This window comes from Artibeus jamaicensis, unplaced genomic scaffold, assembly GCF_021234435.1.
Source record: "Artibeus jamaicensis isolate MK-2021 breed Jamaican fruit bat unplaced genomic scaffold, CSHL_Jam_final scaffold_660, whole genome shotgun sequence".
NCBI classification, from domain to species: domain Eukaryota; kingdom Metazoa; phylum Chordata; class Mammalia; order Chiroptera; family Phyllostomidae; genus Artibeus; species Artibeus jamaicensis.
In genome coordinates, this window is record NW_026522052.1 from 5,577,388 (window position 1) to 5,586,986 (window position 9,599).

A 9,599-nucleotide genomic window follows, 5' to 3' on the forward strand; every position below is an offset into this window, starting at 1 on the left:
TTCCCTTTAGAATTTGAGCTCCGATGAACTCAAAACAGGAGCACATTTTTTTCCAGGATAAGAAAAAATTGCAAATAAAAAAACAACTTTCTTGGAAAGTGCAACTACACAAAGGCACTCTTTTAAGTTGAACAACTGAACTTGATCTCTAGACTCATGACAGAGTTCTATTTTCTAGAAACGGTGATGACAATGCAACATGGTGAAATTCCTCCAATTCCTGCTGTGAATCAGGGCTGCCTCTCTGTGGCCATGGCCTTGCCTAAACTAAGGAAGGTGATTGCTCTCAGACCTTGGCTAACAATTGCCAACAGCATCATCCTTTGAGATACAAAGAGCCTCCGTATCTGGTTGAATGGGAAAGAATGGGAGTGTATATATGTGCCAGCCCAGATGAACCCTTTAGAATTACATTCAAATGATGCCTTGTTCAACTCTCAATTTCTAGGTTACTTAATTTCTAAATAGTCCAAGATATTCTCATAGAAATAGTAATAATCATTTTTTTTAAATCTGTGTAAAATTGGCTACTAATTACATAGGTCCTTCAATAATCCCCAAGAACAATTTAGAAACCATGTCTCTAGGTTGTATACCCTGTGATTATTTTGGCTTTTCTGCTTGGCATCACGGGCCTTGACCTTTTAACAAAATCGCCCATGTATCATTTGTCAATACAATGCCTGTCTGTAAAATTAGTGAAATATACCTTACATGGGAGGCCCAATGACCACGCACCCAGTGTGTGAGTCTTTTTAGAGATAATCCAACAAGAATTCAGATTGCCTGTCCAAAAAGAGACCTTCTAAAATGCTTCCCTTTTGCCCTTTCCTTTACCATCAAACTCATGAGTATGAACTTCACATCTTGACAACTATTAGTTCTATCTGTTTTCCAACCTGGAGAAACTAAAAGACAAAGTTGAACAGATATTTATTCCATCTACAGCTTGAATGGCTGCTCGACATCTTTGTCAATGGAGGAATCCCTGTTGTTAGGTGTCAAGTTTCAATTCCCAGGCTTCAGTTTGAATCCTTGCATGTACACACTACAGCCTCACCCAGAAGCGTGCCTCTTTTGTCCTCAGAATGCCAGGACTTTCAGAATATACACCACAAGTGTTTTTAAACTGGTGTGAATGTGGAAATAAATGAGTAGGAGATTGAATTCATACCTACTACAGTCATTTTTGCACTTTTGGTAAAAACGATTTTGCTCAACAATATACCTGCCATGTAATACAACAAATAGCTGGTAGTGTGCAACAGGATGTTTTTGTCCAAACTATTATACTTAACATTAATAATTCCTCATTAAAAAACCAAATTTTGATGATAACTGCTATTTCTGCACAACCTGACTGTGTCAAACATTATTGAATCCAGACTTGTGTTATTCTGTACAGCAGGCCAGAGATCACAAAACCCACCAGCATCCTTTTACTTACTATTTATTTATTGGTTGGGGACTAAACACTTGGATATTTCATCACAGAAGGACATGCTGTTCTAATAAATAGGCTGCATGTAAATGTATGACAGAGATCCCCTTGTGACCTTTCAAAGAGGTGACAAGACTGCTGCTTCTGGCTGGGATGCAGTAACCAATACTGAACTTGTGTACCTCCACTAAAAACCAGGAAGCTCAACAAAATATATAAATCAACTGTTTTTAGATGTTAAACAACAGATAGAAGAAAATAGTAATTCCTGAAAGAAGAGGAACAAATTCGGCTAACTGAGTGCTTGCTCCAGATTTCTGCCTGGAAGCCATTTCTGTACTGTGCATTCAGGAAAAGTGCCCCACCCTGCCCACAGAATGCAGCAGCTTTACAAGTTCAGGGAAGGAAGAATGGGGTTCAAGGAACCTGTGGCAGCTGGAATTTATAGAACAGAGTTCCAGAAAAAAAGGCAGTATACAGAAAATGAGCTTTAGAAGTCTGCCTATGGGTACCCTTGAGTCTTGATTGAATACTAGGCTATAGAAAAAAGATTGAAAAGCCAGAAATATTTATTATCTGGCTGTTTACAGAAAAAAGCTTACCAATCATTGTCCTAGAAAAATACAATATTTAAAGTGAATTTTTCACTGGTTGAAATTAACAATGAATTAGATGATGCAGAAGAAAAGATCAGTAAGTGGGATCAGTAAAACAAGAGATATAGCTTATAAATCAACAGTGTATATATATAAATAGCATAACAGGAAATAGTTAATCCACAAGATGAATGATAAAAAAAGCACAAAGAGCACATAAGACAAATAGAAACAAGTAGCAAATGGTAGCTTCAAATTTAATCATATCAATAATTACATTAAATATAAATGGTTTACATGTACCATATAAATAACAGAAATTCTCAGACTGAATACAAAAACAAAATCTACATTTATTGGCCACAAGAAATCTTCTTTAAATATAAAGATACAGGTAGGCCTTCTCAAATGTATGTGATACAAACAGTAACAATAAGAAAGAAGGAGAGTCTATATCAACACCTGATAACATACACTTCAGAACAAGTGATATCACTAGGAATAAAGAGGGGTATTTCAAAATAAAAGGCAAAGGAATTGCAGATTTTCAAATTCAGCCCAATTAAAGTGAACTGCCTCATGGGATTGCCAAAAGATTAGAAGAAGCTCAAGCACCCCAATTGATTAGAGGTAAGCCCTATTTAAGCTAGTTTGTTTTAAGCTAGTTTGTACTCTAATTGAAAAAAAAAAAAAACCTAGAAAGTAGACTACGTACTTCTTCCCTGTTCTAATTCCACCTTTTAATATACACACCTTGTTTGGCCCTCTTTATCCAAGTGTGAGATGACTACCCTTTTACCTAGCTCAGGTTACTTTTTCTCCTCCTTTTCATTTCACTCACTACCTCACGTTGTGTTGCATTCCTTCCACATGTGCATGTGTGGAGGAGCCTGCAAACATTTACCAATATAACTTTACCTTTCCTCCTTTAATAAGAGAACTCCTGTCTTTTACCTCAGAGCATTGGTACCCAGCTGAGAGTTGCTTTCCCAGCCTTACCTGGCTGTGTGGCCACATGACTAAGTCCTGCCACTTTCTGGTTGTGCCTTAAAAGAAATAGTGTTTGAGCCTGAGGCTTCTATACACATTCCCATGGACTGAGAAGCACTTTTGAGAACGGGTCTGAGATTTTTATTCTTGTTTAAGAACTTCTTTGTAATAGCAGCTTAGAATATATCCTGACTAATACAGTACATCTTAAATTTCCTTTGTCCAAAAGAATGGATAACTTTGCATAGTAATTCAAGTTTCTCATGCAATTGCTGTCTTATCTCTACATAAAAAACAAAATAAAACATGCTATCACTTTTCTAAAAGATTTTATTTATTTGTTTTTTCAGAGAAGGAAGGGAGAGAGAAACATCAATGTGTGGTTGTCTTTCCCGTGCCCTCCCCCACTGGGAACTGGCCCACAACCCAGGCATGTGCCCTAGACTGGGAATTGAACCAGCAACCCTTTGAGTTGCAGGCCAGCACTCAATCCACTGAGCCACACCAGCCAGGGCAAAAAAAAAAATGCTATCACTTTTTAACTGGAGACAGGGACTCTGAATAGAAAACCCAACCCTTACATCCCTGTATTAGTGTTTGCTAATTTTACCCATGATAGAATCAACTTATTTCTCCAAAATACAGCAGTTTACTGCTAGTCTTTAAGAAAGGGAAGACCCTCTAGAAATAGGTATTAAATGAAGTTTTGCGGATATATATACATATATGTATATATATATATATATATGTGGATATGTGTCTGTGACACACACAGAGGAATACACACACCCCATAAGATCTGTCCAGAAAAAGTCCAGCCATCGTTAATGTAATGAGAACAGTTTGTGTGACGTCAGTGTAACCTGGCAGCAGAGGTGAGTGGACGGGAATGTGCCTGTGTGCACAATGATGACTTTACTGTGCCAGTCAGTGGGGGTGGTGGATGCTGTTGAGTGAGCATGTGTACTGTGTGACCATCACATTCAAAAGGACTGAGCAAAAAGAGCAATGAATCTGCATCACATTTTGTGTTAAGTATAACCATTCCCCTCTGGAAACTATTCAGATGATTCAAAAGGTTTTTGGGGATGATGCCATGAGTGCAGCACAAATAAAAGTGTGGCACAAACACCTCAAAGATGGTTGAGAATCTGTTGAAAGTGATCCATGTTCTGGAAGGCCTGCAACAAGTAGAATGCCTGAGAGTGTTGAGTGTATGCAGGCTGCAATCAACAAAGATCAATGACTAAGAGAGCAAGAACTAGAAGCTGATTTGGGGATTACAGGAACAACTGTGCCTGAGATTTTGATGTGGGATCTTGGCGTGAACATGTTGTGGCAAAATTCATTCCATGGCTTCTGCTACTAGAGCAGAAGGAACATCATGCTGCAGTTGCTAATGCCTTGATTCAAACTGCTGCCAATGAACCAGATTTCCTCAAGAAGGTCATGACTTTGAAGGGGACTGAGGTGTCATTGTCCTATGCACGTTTCTTGCATCTTGTAACTTCTTCAATAAATGTCTCTATTTTTCATAGTGCATGGCTGAATACTTTCTGGACAGGCCACCTATAAATTTAAGTGTCAATTTGTGTGAAATGGAATGAGCCCATCATCCTTCTAACCTCTGTTGGCTGTTTAACCCATGAAACAAGAATGAGTACACCTGCTCTCTACACTGCATAGAATTCCCTGATCACCCAATCATTTGCCAGGTCCCAAACTCAGCTTTTCTTCTTAGGCTGCAGGCTTTCTGGTCTCCCTGGGTGAGCTGCTCCTGTTTCCAGCACTTACCTGCAGTCTCAGGCTTTTTTCTTCCAGTGGAGACACTGCTGCCCTCCAGTCTCTGTAGGTTTGGATTAGAATAATACAAGAATCGGAATTTGGAACATTCAGAGAATCTGGCACCGGTTCCACCAGTAGGGTTATTTGAATTCTTCCAAACAGCCAGCAGTGTGTCTCCCATTGAGCTTTCCAGCCCCTAGGTAAGCTAGGGCCTACCTAACCAATGGAAAGTCTCTTCTCAAGATAAACACCATCTAAGAGGAAAACCAGGATCCTCAGGAGAAGCTGCTTAGCACTACCCTGTTGTCTTTCTTAAGTTAAGCCATCCCTGGTCTGGTTCTTGGATAGAGAATAAGAGCCAGGATTGATAGGAGACCTATCACTTTGCTTTCTCAGGAGCTGCTTTTATTACAAAGCTGCTTTATTAGGAACTTAATCTATAGCAGAGATACAGAGAGAGAGGGAGAGTGAGAGATCACAATAAACTGATTGATTCATCTGATTTACTATGAGCAATTGCAAGAATAGTGGAAGTCTTCTAATCTTATCAAGCAACCAGACAGATTGATTCTGAGTTCATTAATAGTTGCTGGGTGGAGGACAAACACAAGGGGAAAATGAATACATCCTTGGAATCTACACCCTGAATAGAGATCAAGAAGCTCTTTTAACGCTGCTCAGGGGCCTGTAAGAGTGCTGGGCTGAAGGCTGGTCTCTGGCCTAGAGCCAGGATCAACACTCAAGGCCTAGGAAGAGAGCAAAGGACCTCCAAATAGAATACCACACACTTGAAACTCCAAATGAAAAAGGAAAGATCTGAGTTATTTATTCAGAGGCTTTGTTCACATCATATCAAATAGCTTTCCATCCCATTGTTGGCACCACAGATTTGCAGAGGCATTTTAGCAAACCCGAAGCTACCTATCAGCCTTACCTTCCAAAGCAGAAAACTGGAAACGTTCCCCCAAAAGACATTAAATAACAATAAGTAAATTTTATTTTGGGTGTAGGCATTTTTAACTCAGTTCAGAATTGATAAAGGTCAAACACATCTAGCTAAGCAGATGGGACAGACGGTGCCCTCAATCTCTTTTTGTTCCTGTGCATGTTAACCAGTGTGCTACTTGTATGCTAGTGGCCCACCAAAAAAGGTACATAGTTTTGTCTTACTGTTTTCTAGAATAGTTATATTCTCTGCAGTTGTATATAAATTAATTTAATAGTAAGATACAACTAAATGGGCAGGTTTGCATAGAAGAATAGCCGTCTTCTAAATACATATGCCATTGCAACTACTTTCTGTCCATGTGAAGTTCAATCAAAGGCAAGCGAGATGCTTTTGAGACAGGAACAGGTGGATTTTGCAGAAGCATTCTACAAGGCACCTTTCCTGGAGCCCCCTTTCCTTCTCAGTGGTCCAAGATAACAGGAGATTCCTTCGTTAACTGCGCAAGTTTTACTATCTATTATGGCCTAGACATTTAACTATTATCAGTGATATAATACATGCTCATATAAGCATGGTCCTTTAATTCAAATGACTCAAGACTTCTCATGGGATTGGGACACATGTTCTGTGACAACGCAAGAAGTGGCAAAGACCTAACTTAAAAGGTATGGGCTGATGGAACTTAGGTGAGTAGGGCTTGCCCTGGGAAACAGAGGGACATTGTTCCGGCAGGACCAACAGCAGAGATGACCACAGGGGAAAAGGCATGGTGTGTGTGAGGAATTCAGAGAAGCATGGGAGGAGTTTAGAGATGAAGGCAAAGAGCAACAGGAGCTGAGGTCATGGGTGTGCAGTCGAGCACGCTGCTACAAAATTCCTAAGAAATGTCCATGTGGATTTGGGTGATTCTTCGAGAGCAAGGACAGCCCTGAAGGCTTCTTGTTATAGAGAACTGACATTTGGGTTTAGAAGAGATCCTTTTGAGTCCTGCCTGGTGTGGCTCAGTGGACTGTGTACCAGCTTGCAAACTGAAGTGTCACCAGTTTGATTTCCAGTCAGGGCACATGCCTGGGTCTCGGGTCAAGTCCCCAGTATGGGGCACACTAGAAGCAACCACACATTGATATTTCTCCCCCTCCTTCCATTCTCTAAAAATAATAATAATAAACACATAAAAAGGAATTTATTTTATAAAAAGAAAAGATCTTTTTGAGCATAGATTGCAGAATCCATAGAGGGTGAGAGATAACAAAGCAGGTTAGGAGACCTGTTAGCAAGCCATCACAGTTGTCATGGAAGTGGACAGGGACTAGGAACACACAGCCTGTGTCCTCTCTTTCCACCCAACCCCAGAACCTCCTACAGCCTGGTGCCCAGCCAGGCTTCATCTCCCCTGCCTGGGGCAGTGAACCAGCCCCGTCATCAGACCCTCCCACATTCCCATTCTCCAGTGTGTGAGGCTGCAATGCTGCTCAGTCACAAAAAAGGTGAAGACAGTAGTAACAGCCATGAAAACTAAACCAGGTATCTTTTAAAACTTCTGTGAAATAGACCCATTTTTTTTTCCTGGTGGAGAGAAAAGTTTAAGAAAAATAACAGAGAATCAGTGAGTAATTCAGCCTATGACCTTGATGCTTATTGATTTCTGCAGCTGTTTATCTTTCTCTAGGCTATTCAGGAAAAAAAACCTCCAAAAACAATTATCACTTAATTATAAAATTGCTTGGCTTGGGAGAGCCTTCAGTTGGTTGCTGAACACTCCAAGGGAATAAGTTAATCTCTGTAAACCACCATGCTGCTGTTTAAAATTCTTAGCCACAGCTTCATTATTCTCTGGTATGGATTAAAAAAGAAGGAGAAGGAGGAGGGGAAGGAGAAGAAGAAAAGGAAGAAAGAAAGGAAGGAAGGAAGGTAGGAAGGAAGGAAGGAAGGAAGGAAGGAAGGAAGGAAGGAAGGAAGGAAGGAAGGAAGGAAGGAAAGAAAAGAAAGAAGAAAGAAAGAAAAGAAAAGAAAAGAAAAGAAAAGAAAAGAAAAGAAAAGAAAAGAAAAGAAAAGAAAAGAAAAGAAAAGAAAGAGAAAGAGAGAAACATCCACATTTTCTTCTCATTTTCAGATTCTTAGAATGATTAGCCAATCAAACAGCTCAGCTGGCTGGCTCTTTCCCACCTGTGGGATCTGAATTCCAATGGACTTCATCCGTGGGGGGCACCAGACTCAGAGCAAAAAGGGCACAGTTTCCATGTTGGCTGCTGCTGGTGGTAGCAGTGGTGGTGGTTGGGGCTGGGGGGTTCTTATAGCTGTGGGTATTGCTGTAGTAGTAATACTCCATATTGGGCTGCAAAAGAGAAAAAGGGTAGAACAAGATTTTTTTAAATACAAATAATTTTTCTCTTCGACCTCACTGTGGATGACATGTACAGCCCTAAAGTCAGGCCTGGTTCTCACAAGTCATTTCCTGGTGGGTGGGAATTTCTTACCATCAGTGCCAACAGCCACTCTGAGCAGCAGGCTTGAGCATGGTGGTGGAGTAGGTGAGGAGACAGCCAGCTGGAATTTTGGAATTCAGGTTGTCCTGCTCATTTGTATTTATTACCTTATCTCAGGGATCATTAAAAATGCTTGGCTTACAAAGAACGCTATTAAAAATGGGCAAAGAACTTGAATAGACATTTCCCCAAAGAAGATATATAAACAGCCAAAAAAAAAATCACATGAAAAGATGTTCAACGTCCCTAAACATTGGGGACATAGAAATCAGAACCATATTGAGACAGATCTCATACCTATTCGGATGTCTACTACAAAAAAAAAAAGGAAAAATATAAAACAGCAAGTGTTGATGAGAATGTGGATAAATTTGAAATTTTGTGTAATCTTGGTGGAAATATAAAATGGTGCAGCCACTATGTAAAACCATATGATGGTTCCTCAAAATACTAAAAAGAACATTACTTATTACCATTCATCAATTACAATTCTAGAAAATAGTGAATAATACAGTCTCAAAGAGTTACCTGGACACATGTTCACAGCAGCTTTGTTCACAGTGGCCAGAAGGTGGAAGCAACCCAGCTGCCCGCTGATAGATACTTTTTATCTACATCCACGTCTGTCAATATCCATATCTATAATGGGATATTATCATGGAGAGTGACAACAGCAGGACTTGGTACAGGCAGAGGCTGGTGGGGGCAGGGGAGACAGGGAGTTGTTGTTTCAATGGGCAGAGTGTTTCAATTTTGCAACATGAAAAGATTTCTGGAGATTGGATGCACACCATTGAGAATGTACTTAACACCACTGAACTGTATACCTAAACACGGTTCGAAGTTATTTTATGTGTATTTGACCACAATGAAAATTGTTTATAGAATGCGCATCTTGTTTTTGGAAATGAGCCATGTTCAGCAGAAGAATGGATGGAACTGCGAAGCCCTATCTTGTCCCTTTTCCAAACATTTACTTACTAGAAAACCTCAGACAAAACACACCACTGCTCTCACAGCTTCCCCATTTCTAAAGCTTGATGTACAATAGTATGATTCTTATTTCACTGAGTGGTAGGGGTTAGGAGAAGGTGTTTAGAGCAAAAAACAAAATGTCCAAACCATCATAGGGACCACCACCCCATGCCTCTACCTGAACTAAGATGGGAAATAGTAGTTTGCACATTCACCTCTGGCAAAGAGAAGTTGCAAGACACCTGAGTATCTGCTTCTGTAACATTATTGATTGAATCTCCCTTGCCTAATAATGGAAGCTTACCTTTCCTTAGCACTTGCTACACTGACACACGTATCACTGCACAACATCACAGAGAGCACTGTGCCCCTCTCCT

At 40.1% G+C, this 9,599-nt stretch overlaps 1 long non-coding RNA gene across 1 annotated transcript; it reads right to left on the minus strand.

Annotated features, from left to right (window-relative positions):
• Positions 1-3,867: 3,867 nt before the first annotated feature.
• Positions 3,868-8,867, minus strand: LOC128626566 (uncharacterized). The gene is made up of 3 exons (XR_008390511.1): positions 8,776-8,867; positions 7,928-8,096; positions 3,868-4,873 (listed from the first exon to the last, which is right to left on the minus strand). It is a non-coding gene; the product is annotated as an uncharacterized LOC128626566 (long non-coding RNA).
• Between the last annotated feature and the right edge of the window lie 732 nt (positions 8,868-9,599).